The sequence below is a fragment of the Nanorana parkeri genome, unplaced genomic scaffold, assembly GCF_000935625.1.
Source record: "Nanorana parkeri isolate BGI_ZX_2015 unplaced genomic scaffold, ASM93562v1 scaffold324, whole genome shotgun sequence".
Classification (NCBI taxonomy): domain Eukaryota; kingdom Metazoa; phylum Chordata; class Amphibia; order Anura; family Dicroglossidae; genus Nanorana; species Nanorana parkeri.
Window position 1 is genome coordinate 1,365,386 of NW_017306592.1, and position 17,935 is coordinate 1,383,320.

The window sequence follows — 17,935 nt, forward strand, 5'->3', positions numbered from 1 at the left end:
GCTTTTGATTGGTTAATTTTGTTTCCAGTGGTAGTTCCACATATAAAGAAGAATATTCAGAAGCTTCCATAGTGTATCCTGCTTTAGATTTTTAAAGTAATAGCATAATTGGTGAGAAGAGCCTGCATAAAAGGTGCTGTAGCGCTCACCCCCAAAGAAGCCGCTGGAATAACCGTGTCATCATCACTAGTCTATCTAGGGGTATGATCTTCAGCCGTTCCATTAGCATTAACCACCCTCTTCTAGTGCCCACAAAGCTGATGTCCACTCCAGTAGTAAAATGCTGAATAACGTTTTATTGAACATCTTCACTGGTGAGAGAAGGTATAGAGATCCTAGGCTTTAAGGGTGTAACAGACATAGACTCCAGACTCACCAGACCTTTTAAGCATCTCAGTGTAAATCTACTTGTGGTACAGCAGATAGTAATAGCAGATGAGTAGGGATGAGCATAAATCCTCAGTAGGAGAGACACCAGTCGTGCCCTTGAAGTCGTTTGAGTTCCAGGTAACTTCAGGAGCCATCCATTTTTCTGGTCCTCCACCTCTGGCAGCAACACAGGTCTCCTCCATAATGGAGGCCCGAGGGAAACACTTCCCACACACCAGCCTTTGTCCACCCCCAGGCCTCAGGCCTAGCCTGGGGGGTGGCTAGACAGCATCCAGCCCTAATCCATGGCTGGTCCCGAACTGGTATGGGCACGTGGCAAATCCCTCCAGTATATGTCCCCTATCCCAGCATGCACCACTGGTTGAATGAAACCCAGTGATTGGCTGTTGCACTGTACATACACTAAAGTGCCTCTCTCTGCCCCACAATATAGCAGAGTCACACTCCACCCAGGGGGGTACAGTCAGTACCAGACAAAATATTTAATAAACCATAGCATGATGGGCTATAGCAGCGATCGCCAACCGGTGGTTTGCAAGAAACTTTTGGTGGTCCGCAATTGCCTCCTGGGCCCCTCTGATGCCATGCAGGATGGGCCGTCATTGAAGAAGCACAGAGGCTCTGGGGCTGCCTCTCACTGACTCAAGCAGTGGCTGTCACAAGGAATGTGCGGCTCTCAGTACAGTGTGGGCTCTGCAGGAGGCGGGGCATCTCGTCAGTATCCGGACTTAGCAGGCTGCGGAACATAAAAAAAGTGGGGAGAAGCCAGGTAATAGTGGCTCAGTGAGGAAAAAAATATGAGAATCTCTCTCTGTCTCTCTCTCATATATATATAAATTCATATTAGTGGTCTGCGGGATTTAAAATGATTAATTTAGTGGTCCATGAGGTCCGAAAGATTGGTGACCGCTGAGCTATAGGACTGTAAGCAGTGTGAGAATTTAATTGTGCTTTAAGAAGGTCTGCATTTTACTGTTCACGGTACAGCCTTATAGAGCTGCATTATAATTGGCTTACATTAAGTGGTAGTTAGTTATTTGGATAGTGCCTTCATACTTTACAGCGGCTAGAGATTGGTTGGTTACGCCAAATGAATTACAATATATGTGATATAAAGACAACTCTGGGCTGTTTACATAAATCTATTCATCTAAACATTGTTATTCTAGAATTCTATTAACATAACACAGTTTCATGGTTCCTACAAAAGAGGGCTTAATCCAATCATTTTATTGAAACCCTCAGGAAATGTGCTAGCCAAATTAAAAATCCAAATTTATGTTATTTTATTACAACTGAAGTATTAAAATGATGTTTTCGTAGCGTTAAATTTAATTTAGAAATAGAGATAAAAGCCGTACTAAACAAAACAATGTCTATAAGATAGAAAAGGCAGCTTCTGCTAAGAAGTTGTTTTGCAAAATGAATTACTTCTACGTATTATTGTTCTTGGTTGGCAGCACTGGGTTTGTACTTCTGTTGTTTGACATTTTGCAGTTTACAAGTGATTTGCGTCTTTGTGTGGGCTAATTCTAGACACATTTCTGCACTTTTTTCCCATTTTAAAGATATCAGTAACAGTGTTTAAGTTCTGAGAAGCCATTTGAAGGCTTCAAGCTCGGTAAGGACCAGATGACATGCTGAAGTGAATTCAAAAGTAGAAAACTAGCACAAAAGAAGTTCTAGAGGTATGAGTGAGAAATTGTGATCCAAAAGGAAAAGAGAAGATGCATTTGGGCAGCACAATGTAAGATTCATCAAGTGTGTTATTCAATCCACTTTCTCTGAGCCCAGGCAGTCATTTACTCACCCCGTGTCAGGTGTCATCATAAAGTATTACTGCACTGAGTATAATAATGTGCGAGCAGGGCTGTGTCGCCAATAAGGGCCAACAGAGGTAGCCACCTCAGGCAGTACTTACGCGGCATTGGGGGGGTGGGGGGCAACACTGGGGCCTGAGTTTCCATGAAAGTACATGCTTATTGTTACTGATCTCCCTGCCGGACCATTGCTTCTGTTACACAGGCACAAAATGGCTGCTTCAACAAGTGTCTGCCCCAGCGTGTGAGAACCATTCAGTGCAGCAGTAGGGACTGCTAACTTGTGGCCACCTGTGGAGAAGACCAACAGGAAACAATATATATTTATGATTTAAATGGACTTTGTAGCTAGTTAACTAGACTTTAGCCTTAAGCTTACATTGATTTCTCATTACAAAAGAAGACATAAAATGTAATACAAATTCTTTTTAATAAATGGATATCGCCAGCCTCCCTATTCCAGCGGCCACCATTTTTTTTCTCTGATTCATGCAGTTTCTGTGGATACATACAGAGTTGTTTGCGTCTGTAGACATTTTTAGGGTAAGGCAATCAATCTATTTGGTTTCAAGAAAGGGGCTAAAGAAACAGTATAGGCTCCTAATCAGAGCTGTAGCTAGCTCTTTTTGTGCTCGAGGCAAGAACAGAAAATTGTGCCCCCCAACAGGCGTGTGACATCACCCAATACCGCACACGTGCAGCGCCATGTGACATCATGCGTCCTGCCTCCAGGATGCCGGCATGCATGTGCAGAACTCGCCAGTGGCCGAATCCAAAATAGCATAGAAATTTGTTTTGTTTGATGAAACTAATAAAAACTTTTTTTAAATTTCCATTCATTTCATTCATTGGTCTTTGCACATATCTAATAATATGTGTGTGTGTGTGTGTGGGGGGGGGAGGGGGGTTGGTGTGTTTTTTTATTTTATTTTTTTATTTTTTATTATTTATTTATTTTTTACTGTTGGGGAGGCTTCTCTAAAGAGACCCCTGATATTTCCCTTTTAAAATAGAAAAAGAAATTGAGGGCACAGAGTCCTCAATCTCTTTTTTCTGAAGCCCCTGTTATAAATGAATGGAGAGCACTCCAGAGATGCTTCCCATTCATTCAGAAAATATTTACTATCAACCAGTTTCTGAATGGGGAGAAGCCTCTGTACTCATTGCTACTACCCATGCAGAAATTCATGAATGAACAGGAAGCAATGTAAATCAGCTAGCATTCACCAGTTTCCCTACTGGGAAAGGTGCCATAAAGTGTCACATGGCATAAGATTTAAATAACTGAATCTGGGTTCTGGGTTTTAGAAGCTTTTTTTTTTTTTTCTTTTTTAAATGGCTTGGAGCAGGTATGATGGGAAGGGTTTTTTTTTTGTTTTAAAATTGTATTGCATAATGGCAAAAAAAAAAAGAAGACTTTTATTGATATAATAATACAAGTGCTTCCTAACTATTGAACACTCTAGCCAAGTCTGAACTGGATGTGGATGGAATGGATTGGTGGCAATGTTACATGTGTGCTCCAGCCCTCTCCTAATCAGGTGATCATGGAATTAAGGATGGCTAGTATAACCAAAGGCTGAGCAGAATGTAAACTGAAGAACCTGGGTAATCTACAAAATTTAAAAGAGAAGTATTGGGAGAGTAAAATATACTCTTCATAATACATAGAGCTGGCATGGGATACTGCAGCTGTCACATGCTGGCTCTATAGATCGAGAGCTGTGTGATTGTGTGACTGCTGATTACTCAGCTGATGGTGGCCTTCTCCCTGCAGAGAACGGTGCCTGTCAGTCACCGCTCCCCGCAGGGATTCCCCTCTCCCCTCTCTTTGTTTCTCCAGCACTGATTGGAGGGACAGACAGAGGAGGGGGCAAGCATAGGTTGCTCTGGCTCTAGAGAGGCAGAGCCAGCTGTCAATCAGGTAGCAGGGTGGATCCCGTCAACAGTAAAAGTAAAAAGACCCATAGTAAGTTCAGAAGGAAGAGGACGATAGAACAGCATGATGGAAAGGAGAACAGAAATGTTGGGGTGGGGGAGAGGAGGCAGAGGAAGAAGGTAATAGCAGCAACAATTTAAAAAAAGAAGATTTATACCATGCAAAATGTAAAAGACTATCTGTGCCGGTTCCAAATTAGCAGCACCTCTGTACTTTCTGCTTCAAAAAGGTGTACCTTTTTGTTGTCTAAGGCTAACCATACACTCATACATATATATCTGCAGCCTGAATGACGGAAATCTTAGATTAGATGCAGTCACCGTTCGGCTGACAATTTTCCACCCTGCTCCATCAATTTTTCAATTTAAGTTTATCAAGCCGGGTGGTACCAACAAGCCCACCCACAGCTGGGGGGCCCTGTCCTGCTTGACCAGCTTCAGTTGAAGATGAAAGCTCCCTCACCTTCTAAAAAAAAAAAAGGTAATGTAGTTTTGCACCAATTTTGTGTAAAAGCAAAAGTAGAACAAATACATTGAGTGCATAAAGTAGTTATTGCACCACATACAGGTCTATTCACAAAAGGGTGAAGAGTTTGGAGAAGGCAGGAAGGAGAAGTGAACAATCTAGGACAAAATAGCCGATTTGGAAAAATTCTCCAATTCAGCTCACTTTCCAGTTCAGCTATGTTGTCCTAGATTGTTCACTTCTCCTGCCTTCTCCAAACTCTTCACCCTTTTGTGAATAGACCCCATAGTAATTCACTGGCCATTAGCCTGATTCACTAGTGAGACTTACAAGTTATCTTGCTCGGTTTTTTTTGCTGTTTTTTTTCGTTCAGCAAATGTGAGAACATTTACAATTGCTTTCGCAAATTTTTTCTCTTATGTAAGTTGTTATATAAAATAGTTATTGCATATAATTATGTAAGCTGTGAATGTTCTGTGTAGGTGGGCCCTTCCATCAGTGTATTCTGGTCACATGGCATAAGAAATGATTATTATAACATCAGTTCTATAAGCAAGGTGACAAGATGCGTCTCAGTTTACAAAGGTGCCATTTACGTTTTTTAAAGGATTGTTGACATTTTGTTTTGCAGGTTCTGAGATCACAATGTGAATGTTTTTATTAGCTTACCAGTAGGCCTCCCACTTATTACGGCCTTGCCATTAGTATGTCGACTTTGTGGTATGGTGTTTAGATTTCTTTTTTTATTCCTGAGTTTTTTCTGGCATGCAATATTTATTTGTGTCTCCTTAATTTGTTTTATAGTTTGCTGTGTCCCCCTGTGGGGGATTTCCTTTAATTTCCTGTGACAGATCTCAGACAGAACAGGAAGGGAAAAATAAATCTTCTACGGGGGGCACAGCCAATATTTACAGTGTATTTCCACTTTGGCAGTCAGATTTGTGTAACCCCCACTATATATTGTATATGCTCATTCACACAGTACCGCTAAAAACATTAAGTCCCCATTCACACCTTGGCATTTGATTGCTCAAAGCTAAGCGCAACAAAACACTCAAGACAAGGAATCCCATTCATTTCTAAGGTCACTGATCACACCTGAGCGTTTTGTCGCAAAGTAGAAAAACATCTGTCGCTGGAAAAAGTAAATGAGCTGCATTTTGGTCAGAGCTTTTTGGTCCCATAGACATCAGTGGGAAACTTTGTGTGACAAAACGATCGGTGAAGTCAGGGGACAAGGAGGACAGGTGAGAAAACATCACCACCACCAGCAGAGGAAGAGGGCATGAGGACAGAGCACCTTAATCAGATCAACTATTTCCAATGTAAGTCCATGTTCTTTATCCATCACACCACTGACCGCTGACCTCTGCACTGTGCGTCACACCGCTGAGTCTATAATAGAAGTCACCAGCACTCGATGATGTGTGCAAGAAGTAAAGCACTTTTTATTCAATTGTCACATGCGTCAAACACCGCTGAGTCACACCGCTGACCTCTGCGTCACACCACTGAACTCTGCACTGTGCGTCACACTGCTGAGATCTGCACTGTGCGTCACACCGCTGACCTCTGCACTGTACATTCCACTGTTGACCTCTGTATTGTACATCACACTGCTGACCTCTGTGTTACATTACTGACCTTTGCACTCTGCGTTACACTATTGACCTCTGCATTACTACTGACATCAGGCTGCCACCCCAGAGCAACACAGACTATGAAGCTTCATATTATTAAGCATTGCTGTATAATATATTGCTGGGATTTGTAGTCCTCTATAGCTGGTGGTATTGTGCACTGCTGTATAATGTATTGCTGTATAATGAATCTACGTGGTGGATCAGTGTCTTTAGATCCACTTTTGTGCTCTTTTCTTTTGATGCGGCGGCACCCCTCCCGATCCACCAAGGAGGTGAGGCTTGAAATCACTTCATTCAAGTCTCTCTTCCATGACAGATTATAAGGGGCACTGCCAAGAACATAAAAGCGAGCCCAGAAGCGGCTTCTAAATGAACAAAGTGGCACTGGAGCATGAGGCGATTTGAAGCCTCACCTCTGCTGTGGATCAGGAGGGGTGCCGCTGCTGTTTGGATGAAAAACTTGTCCCAGAGGAGGGGGAGCAACTCTGAGTCTTCGGGTGACGGAATGGCTAGCTTCGCCTCTGAGCGCAGCACAGGCAAGCATGAAAGATGGTAAACATTAGCCCCCTCTATAACATTACATAGTAAGGGAAAAGTTCAGGTTTGCAGTTTTCAGAAAAGAGTGAGTAAAATGGTTAAAAGAAATATTTAAATATTAATATATTTAAAAAAGATTTAGATATAGTTCTCTCTTAAAGGCACCACCCAAGCATGTAACTTAATGTACTGGTGTTTTTTCCATGTTGCCCTAAAAGTCACATTCAAAGGGCCTTGTCCTTGCAGTACAGTATTGAAATTTTTCTTTTTTTGGCTTTGTCAGATGTCCCTCATGCCAATGGCCAGCACTCCATACAATATCTTGCCTATTAGCTTTGAAAATGGCAAAAATGTGGTATCAAAATTGGCCCCACTTACACTTCAATGGAGTTCTCAGTGGGTTTTGTGGATTTCAATCGGCATTCGACGAACCCAGCGCCAACTCAACCTTGACAGATTTGCTTATCCCTACTATCTGCTGCTAACCTCAAGAGATATTTGACAACAGTGGGTGATTCCATGTGCCAGTCTCCGTCCAAAATTGAAGCTTCTATTACATAAAATAGTTGTACATTTTCAACTTACTTTCCTTAAACTTATTATTACATATATACAAAGCACTCAGAACAATGTGTCACAAATTAGACCAACAGGGAGAGGAATTCGGCAGAACTGGCAGAGAAAGAAGGAAGGCAGGTCCGCCACAAAGAAACTGATGTTGAAGGCTTTCTCTATAATGTATAAATGAACTGTCAAAACAAAGAAAATATGTAGCTCAGAAAATGGCAGAGATGTTTTCATCATTGAGAATCATAGAGAAATAAATATCACTTTCAGGTGAAATGAATTCGAGCCCTTGGAAGAGACGCAGAGCTTCCATACAATATGACCAACTGTACCGTCATAATCATTCTCTCTCCTGCACTGGGGATGAGTATTTAATCAGCATCAGAACATGAAATGTGCTCAGAAATATATTGCTTCCTCTGTTTTTATTACTACCAAAGATATAAGGCAGTACTGACTGCAGTGTGGAATTTTATGTGCAATATTATTTGTAATTGAAAGTTTTCCTTGGGTTATAATTATAGAAGAACTTTGGTCTTACGGGAAGGCAGGATATTCTTTTAAAAAGAGTTTTCAAAGAACAAAAACTAAAGTTAAACTTCCACCAGATAAGAAGACCTGCATTAATGCAGCTAGGTACGTAAACTATTATATTAAGTACGTGAACTTCCACTTCTTGTAATCCCCTATGCACTCAGACTGGAGGAAGGAGGAGCTGGATTGGAAGGCAATAATGTGTTCTGCATTCAAACCAGGTACATTTTGAGAGCAGAGTGAGCAGAGGGATAATCTTATCAATTTTCTGCTGCTCCTTCAGTGTCCAGTCAACAGCTATTCCTTAATTCCAATATTTTGTGAAGCCTGGGAAACTAAAAAAACCTAACCCTGCACTGCAAGTGGTAGCTGCTCCTTTATGTCTAGGGGATTGTGTAAAGCAAAGCAGTTTTAATTATCTGATCCCCGCTACTCTTCTATTCGGCGCTCACCTCTCTCCCCTCCTTTTTCCTCCTCTCCTGTACATGGATAAGAAAAACTATTTCTTTTGTTTCCCTGGAGATAGGCCTTAGGCTGAACTCCAGCCTTCCCTGCACTCTTGTACAGTTGTAGAGGCTCCTCTGGTGTACTGAAATTGCTTATTCTAATGTCACTGCACACTGTGAGCTTCTCACATTGTGTGTTAGAAGCTGCAGCAAGTGAGAGCCTGCCCCATGTCCTGGCTGGAGAAAATGTAGCATCATCTAAGTCTTTCCTTCACAGCCTTACTGTGCCTGGCTTTGCATTTTAGTTCATTCATTGAGATGCAGAATCACATTTGGTTGTCAGCTTGCCTAGGAATGCCCAATCCTCCCAACAATGCATATTGGTATTTTTATTTACTTATTTATTATTGGTATTTATATAGCGCTGACAATTTACGCAGCACTATTTACACTTTGCACATTCAAATCAGTCCCTGCCCTCAAGGCGCCTACAATCTAAGATCCTTATTGCACACGCATACTAGGGCAAATTTAGACAGGAGCCGATTAACCTTCCAACATGTCTTTTGCAGTGATGCAGGAAACCGGAGTACCCAGAGGAAAGCCATGCAAGCACAGGGAGAATATGAAAACACTTTGCAGATAGTTTCCTGACCAGGATTTAAACCAGGGACCCCGAGTGCTGCAAGGCAGAAGTGCTAACCACTAAGCCGCAGTGCTGCCCCATGATATTTACATAACTTCTCCTAAGAGCCAGCCCACTGTTCGCATCAGGACTGAATGATCTTGAGGAGTATTGAGCTTGGGAGCTGTTATGTTTTCAGGAAGATATGTACATGGCTCCTTCCACCTTCCTGCATTGCCTCAAAAAGGTATTAATAAAAATGTAACGATATGCAAGTTTAACTTTTCTAATTTCATTATCATGTTGATTGGGGGGGCGGGTAAGGAAAAGGAGGAACAAGTAGGAACAAAGCAGATTTCATCTTTAAAGGAGAACTATGAGGTGAGTGCTTTTCACTCACCTCATAGTTCTAGCTGACCTGTAACAATGAGACTGTCACAGGTTGGCTCAGTAGATCGGGAAGTGAGCGAACACATACCGGCGTTCGCTCACCTCTCGATCCTGTCACGGCTCTCTGTCGTGACAGGGGAGGGGCTGGATTCCCCCCTTCCCGCTCCGATCCGCCAGTGCTGACTGGTGGAACGGACGGGGGAGGGGGCGGGTACAGCTGGCTCTGCCTCTAGATAGGCTGAGCCAGCTGTCAGTCACGCAGCTGGGCGGATCCAGACATAATTGTTGGGATCCGCTTCAGCTGCGGCATCTCAGTATATCGCGAGCAGCAGCTCGCGGTATACTGCGGCGTCTCAGTATACTGCGGCGTCTCAGTATACCGCAAGCTACAGCTCGCGGTATACTGAGCCTAGGGTGACGGGAGGACGCTAGTTTGTGTACTCCCGTTACCCTAAGGAGATCTATGGGGAAAAGCCTTAACCCCATAGTTCTCCTTTAATTGTCAGTGATGTCATCAAGCTGGCTGTACTGTATGTATATTACAAGGCAGGATGGACAGGAACATAAATCCTTTGGTGGATAAAACAACTCCCATATATGTATTTCATCTGTGCATTTAGCTGTTTGCCTGAAGTTCCGTTTCATCATAGGAACATGACTTTTTTCCTGGTTCACATGTGCTCAGAATGCTTGAGGAGAGGGAATGGCCAGACAAATGGGTCTTTTCCTTTAATTCTTCGCCATGCGCCTGATTGTTCTCTCCATGAGAACACAAAAACAGGATTTTTAACATTCAGAAAGTGTTGTAGATTTCCTAATTAAAGTATTATTTCTGCAGCTGAACTGAAATCAGGGCTTGGTGGAGATCCTTAATTTATGAAACCATTACTCGTGGGACTGAAAACCTTTTGATTGTGTTTGGTTATTTACTAAAGAGACAAGCTTAATGTAAATGATGTTATTGATGCATTAATATAGTAATGGAAAGTGCAATATTATTACACACAGTGGTTCTGTGTATAAATTGTAATTATGGAAATACTCAGCGCAGTCTTCTTTGTGTGATCATTACAGTCCCTGTTTTTTCCCTATTAGTGTTATGTTGTGTCTTTCTGATCATCTATCCTCATAGTAGGTGGATAGATGATCAGAAAGACACAGCATAATACTAACAAGGAAACAAAACAGAGACTATAATGATCAAGCAAAGAAGATGGCGTTCATTGTGATTGATGAGGGATTTACATTGCTGGATGACCTGATTGATATTGATTTTACATCCAACATAGTGTTGTTGTTTTTTTGTTTTGTTTTTTTTACTACATACCCTATTAATGAGGGGTGCGTGGATATCTGGAGGCACCATTATCTAAAAGGGGGCTTCCAGATTCTGATCTCCCCCACAGACCCCCACATCCACTGCGCCAGGCATGTGAGTAAGAGGTTCTTATCTCCATCAACATGTAGACAAGATGCTTTGCCAGGGGGGGCCCCAGGCAAGGCACCCTGTTCAAATTGAGGGCACATGGCCTGGAATGGTTCAGGATCTGGGGGTGGGGGAACCCTCCCTTTCCTGGCTATCCAGGCTGCACACTTAGATACAGTGAGGGAAATAATTATTTGATCCTCTGCAGATTTTGTAAGTTTGCCCATTTACAAAGAAATGAAAGGTCTATAATTTTTATCATAGGTGTATTTTAAATGCTATATCAACAGAATATGAACCAGAAATTCAGAAAAAAACACATGATAAAAATTATAGACCTTTCATTCCTTTATAAACGGGCAAACTTACAAAATCTGCAGAGGATCAAATAATTATTTTCCTCACTGTATAGGGGATATATCTAAATGTATTTTAACTGCTTCCCATCCAGCGGTCGTTCATTGACGGCCTGACGGGAACCTTCTAGATGCAGGTGGGCGTTTTAAAACGTCCTTCCTTGCCCCAAGTCGCATGCATGAGAGAGAAAACTGCTGAAATTTGAAACAGCCAGCGATGGCTGTTTAAATACAAGTGCTCCATCGACTGTAGAGCTGCCCGATTGCTTGTATTATGCATGTGGGTGTGCAAGCCCCCCCTCTCTGTCGCCGCCATACCTTACTTTCCCACCTTTCCTTCCCTCCTCTCTTCCCCCCCCCCCTGTTTTCGTCCTCCTCCCCTTCCCTTCTAACCTCCCTATAAATTAAAAAATGTACTGAGCTATTCTTCATTGCATGGCACACTGTATCCTAATTGTTGATTCTGACTGGTTAAACGTTTTCCACACGTTTGTGTTGTTTATACTAGGTTTATTTTTGCTATGTATGCATAACTCACCTTCAATAAAGAACTATTGAAAGTAAGGTCCCTATTGCACACTCATACAGGGCCACATTACACAGGAGCCAATTAGCCTTCCAGCATGTATTTGGAGTGTGGGAAGAAACCCACACAAACACAGGGAGAACAGGCAAACTCCATGGACATAGTGTCCTAACCGGGATTTGAACAGTGCTGCAAGGAAGAAGCACTAACCAAAGAGGTCAATGGAAGTTCCTGCAAAACATAATATGCATTTTTTTCACATGTTTCTTGCCTAGTAATTAGCTTTCCATTAGCTACAAATATTTTAAAAATGCCTGAAATATGCAAAAATGCCTGTAAAAAAACACTCAGGTCAAGTGTGATTTGGGCCTTATTTCCATTAGTTTTTAGTGCTATCATTTATGTTATTGAGAACATATTTTATATAGGCTGTTTTCCTTTTTTTTTTATTCCTTTACTTTTACCTGGTAATCCTGCCCTTGGGTGGCCACTCTTACTTACCCCACGGTATCTATAGAAGGAGCCATGCTTATATAAAAATGTTTGCATTTGTTTCATTGTTATAACGCATGTTATTGATAACTTATTTTGCCTAGAGTCCCGTCTGCCTCCCAGTTCAAGCTTCAGAACACTCCACCGCTGTTTCATTTGACTATTTTTCTTTTAATGTATTCTTTAATGGTACTTTGACTTTCTTTGGGCCATGCAAAGAAAAGCATGTGGATCAAATAACAGCAGGTCTGCGCGCTTTATTACTTTGTACGGAGCCAGGTCGAAGGACCACATCAAGGCTTCCCAGGTGCCCAAGCTTTTTTTCTTCAACAGTAACTTAGCAGCGCTGCGATCAAAAGGAGGTTTTCTGAATCTCCAAAATGGAAATCAAGACAGTATGTCGTGAATTTCTGTAAGGAGAGAATGCATTGCCTGGGACAAACGGGACACATAAATAATATGATATAGCTCCCAGGCAATCTATTGTTTTGAGAAATTAAATTGTAAGGATTTTTATTCCAGCAGGCAGGATCTGGCAGAGTTCCAGAGAGTTTTGTGTGGGTTGTCATGGCAACCCAATGATACATTGATTTTTCGTTTTTCCCTTTAATGAAGTTTAGGAAGTGGTAACAGCAGGGATATTGGAGGGCATCAAAAATAATGAGGGGTTCTCAGATTCCCTATTAAGATGGTCAATATTTGTATATTTCATAAATATGACTGTTAGTGGTATTATAACAAAGTGGAAGCAACTGGGAACATTAATACCTCAGCCACGAAGTGGTAGGCCACGTAAAATGACAGAGCGGGGTCAGCGCATGTTGAAGCGCACAGTGTGCAGAAATCGCCAATTGTCTGCAGAGTCAATAGCTACAGACCTCCAAACTTCCTGTGGCCTTCAGATTGGTAGGAACTCTTAAGGCATCAGCATACCAAGACATTTTGGACAATTTCATGCTCCCAATTTTGTGGGAACAGTTTGGGGATGGCCCCTTCCTGTTCCATCATGACTGCGCACCAGTGCACAAAGCAAGGTCCATAAAGACATGGATGAGCGAGTTTGGGGTGGAGGAACCTGAATTTCCTGCACAGAGTCCTGACCTCAACCCAATAGAACACCTTTGGGATGAATTAGAGTGGAGACTGCGAGCCCGGCCTTCTCATCCAACATCAGTACCTGACCTCACAAATGCGCTTCTGGAAGAATGGTCAAACATTCCCATAGACACACTCCTAAACCTTCTGGATGCCTTCCCAGAAGAGTTGAAGCTGTTATAGCGGCAAAGGGCGGGCCAACTCAATATTTAACACTACGGACTAAGACTGGGATGCCATTAAAGCTCATGTGCATGTGAAGGCAGGGCGTCCCAATACTTTTGGCCATATAGTGTATATATACAGTAAGCACACACAGTAGGGAAAAAAGCCACACTGGAGTTCTTCCTAATAAAGTTAGTGTGAAACAAGTATGTAAAGTTTTCTAACTTTACTGGCTGCATGCATAACGCATTAGTAAAATGTGGCTGATTAACAAAACATTTACTAGTGGTGTGAAAACACCAGCTCACGCCTGAAGTATTCTCTGATTTTTAGAATGAAAATGTTAGGAAAAGATCAGGTCTAATTGCTGAGTTAGTTGGTAATAATAAAAACATCTAAATACCTAATTTACTGACCTAGATTTGTGGTCATGTGACATATCAGGTTTGGTTTTTTCTTCTTCACTGGAGAAGAGGAGGGTCCTTTTTTTTAAGTGTTCACTTCACTGCCTGGATGACATGCGTACTTCCTATTGGCTGTTTAATGGCGGGGTCCTCTCAGCATCCAAAATACTTAATTGGCATGATGACAACACCCAGCCAATGTGGGAACACCCTACAGCACTGGTCTTGAAGCTGGACCGGCAAGGGAAGAGACAGCAGAGTTAGTTGACCATAACAAAGACTTCATAAGTTATTTTTTGTTATTTCTAATAACTGGTGAAGGGGTAGGAGGGGGGGCATGTTTACCCAGTCGGGCAATAAATTAGCAAATATAGTGCCTTCGGAACTTGTTTATGTTGTGTCCTTGGTCTGAGAAGTACAATTACTCTCAGATCCACTTCCATGTCCACTTCCAGACATTTGCCACCAATCCTCCAAGTGTATGAAATATTTTTTCGTGAAGGGCATGCATTCATTATATACAGGGGTGTAACTGTACATCACGGAGGAGCTTATACTCTAATGCAGAATGGCACCGCTTGTAGAGGGACTACAAATCCCAGCAATACATTTATACAGCAATGCAGAACAGTATATGAATTGGACTCAAGTCTTAGTTGCGCGCCGGACTCTGGGCTTAGTTGCGCGCCGGACTCTGGGCTTAGTTGCGCGCAGGACTCTGGGCTTAGTTACGAGCCAGACTCTGGCCTTAGTTATGCGCTGGACACAGGACCCCGCTGAGACCCCATACAGGCCACCTGAAAGTGACCCTGCAGAGCACACCATACATGCTGCACAGCCCATCTGAGACTCTCTATGGTGGGCTTTGCAGGGGTCCCAGGTGGGCTGGTTGGGGCTGCATCTCCCTCCCAGCTCCTCTTACCTGCTCCTGCTGCTGGTGCCTGGCCTCCTCTGCCGCCGGACTGGACAGAAGTGACGTGATGCCCCGCTACCTCTGACCACTCGTCTGCGTCGCTGTCAGACTAGTATAGTGATGGCGAATGTTTTTGAGTGCCTAAACTGCAGCGCAAAATCAATGTATTTATCTCAAAGTCCCAAAACTGAAAATAACTTTAGTATTGCGTTGCAGCTCGGGCGCTCGGGTTTAAAAAATGTTCAGCATCATCATCGCCTCAGACAAGATGAGGAAACACACATATACAAATATTTATATACTAATTAACCACTTGCTGCCCGGAGCAATTTCTTACATTTGCGCACACATGATACAATTTGAATTTTTGGATAGAAAACATCTTCGGACCCCCAAACAATGATATATTTCCTGAAAGCAGAGGCCCTGCAGAATAAAAAGATGCTAGTTGCAATTTTTTATGTCGCGCGGTATTTACGCAAATGTTTATCAAACCAGTATTTTTAGGATAAAATACACTAAAATGAAATTTAGTGCACAGAATCAGAATATAATGGCTAATTTTGTGGTGCAATATAAAAGACGGGGTCACGCCGGGCAAATAGATAATAAGCATGTCAAGCATCCATGAAACCGCCAAAAAACTACAATAACCAAAATTTTCCATAAGCGACGCTTTAAATGCTTTTACGGCACATCAGTTTAGTGCTATCAGTGATTGATAGGCCTAGAATTATTGCTCACTCCGACGCTCACGACGATACATAACATGTGTGGCGTAATTTTTGTTTTTGCATGTAGGCGCATCCGACGCATGTTTGTGTTGTATGTGCGTGCATGTGGGGAAAGTGGAAACTTAAAAAAATATTTATTGCTATCACATAGCAGGCTAAAAGGCCCCTTATGTAATAGCATATATAATGTGACAGGTCCTCTTCATGGAGATATCAGGGGTTTTTCATACCCCTAATGTCTCCTAGGGACCCCAAAGAAGAGATCTGCTTCACCAGCTTCTTCTTCTGGCTCTAAGGGGTTGTCCACACCACTTGCAGTGCGTCCCGGCCCGATTCCGGACGGAACGCACTGCATCACATTGCGGCCGGCTCAATTTTTGCCGGGTAGGAGGGGGAGTGGCAGGCCATTGAAGTGAATGGCGCCATAGCCGCGCCCTCCGGCAACAATGCGATCACCCGCACGGGATCGCTGGGCACATTGTGCCTGCGTCCTGATGCGGTCAAAATAGTTCTTGCAGCATTTTGACCGCACCGGAATGCACTGCAGGCAGAATGTGCCCTGCCATCCTGTCCGGAGGGCGTGGCTACGGCGCCATTCACTTCAATGGCCCGCCGCGCCCCCTCCTGCCCGGCACAAAATGGAGCCAGCTGCAATGTCATGCAGTGCGTTCTGGCCGGAACGCACTGTAAGTGGTCTGAACAGGCCCTAAGAGCCAGAGACTGTGTACAGTGACACCGGAAGTGATGTAATGCACATCACTTCCGGGTCCAGTGATTGGAGGAGAGATCCGCAACTAGAAGCCACTGATCTCTCCTCCGATCTGTCAGGGAAGAACCTCCACGCGCGGCCTGGGCTCACACAAGGGACAGATGAGCCCAGGAAACTGACGGTGGCACCGGCGGCCGTGGAGGAGGGGGGCACAGCTCCGCAACGTACAAGCGATTCAGCGCCTGCACAGACGCCGGATCGCTTGTATTTAAAGAGCAATCGTCAGCTGTTTAACACTGTACAAGAACATGGCTTCAGGAGCAGCCGTGTTCTTGGTATAACCACTTCCAGCGGATGACGCACAATTACGTGAACCCGCAGGAAGTGGTTAAAAAAAACACACGTGTAATGAAACACGCACATATCACACACACTCATTCAAAAACACACACATAGCTTCATAAAAAAAAAGAATCACACACATTCATTAAAACACACACAATAAAACACACACACATTAACAATTAAAATAGTTATTTAAAAAACGTCCCCCTCTCCTGCTTACCTGTTTAGCGGGAAGGGGGGCTGCATCCCTGGGTCCAGTGGAGAATCAGTGTGATCTGCACTCTGGCTGATGCAGATCATACTAATCGCTCCCTGCCAGTTAGCAGAGGCACCATGAGGGAGCGATCAGTATGATCTGCATCAGCAAGAGATGCAGATCATACTGATTCTCCACTGGACCACCAGGGAATGATTTTCATTCAATATATTGCCTGTTCGGCAATATATTAAATGAGATGTGGGCGCTTGCCAGGTTTAAAGATGGCCGCCTCTACTCGTGGCGGCCATCTTTAAAAACTAATGTAAAGTGGAGAGACACCGCTGGGGACACCGGAGGAGGCATCCCAGGTGAGGGTCTGGAGCGTGCGGGCCCCGTCCTCCTCCAGTGCTGCGGGGGGCCCGTCCACATCTTGGCCTGTCACTAAGTTGTACGGCCGATACCCATGTAAGGTGCACGGGCCCCTAAGGCTGGCCGGGCCCCTTACATCAATATCAGCCGTACCCCCCTGACGGCGGCCCTGGTCTTGGGACACATTATAATTCCTATTTATAAAGTTATTTATTGTAGATTGTTATAGCCCTATGTGTCCCCAAGGATCACCATTTTTTAGTAGACTGGAGCCGAAAATATTCTCTTAGCTCTGCTTGGTGCCATCTTGTGCGACGGTCAGTGCCATATCATCATTAATAATAAGTCAAAGATGTTACATTTGCTGATTGCTCCTATTCACTGCTTCTCAGTGATACAAGATGGTTGTCACTGTCCGTGTTCTATACATACTTTTGCACAGTAGTTGAAAATGACTGAAAAGTACATTATCAATCAGCTGTATCTATCTATTTAATCTATCTATCTATCTATCTATCTATCTATCTATCTATCTATCTATCTATCTATCTATCTATCTATCTATCTATCTATCTATCTATCTATCTATCTATCTATCTATCTATCTATCTATCAAGAGAATTAGCTTCAAATGGTAGTGCGTGAAGGACATAGTCCACTCGCAAACAGCTTCTTTTTTAGGGCTTTCTGCGCACTGTTTCAAAAGTTCAAATACGTGTTCCTTCACAGGGGTTTCTCCAACATAATTATACAAGCTTCACTTGTCTTTCAGCAAAATCATCTTTGTCAAAGTTTCACCGACTTCAGGTTGCACACAACCACGTACCATTTAGCAGCTTCCAGCAG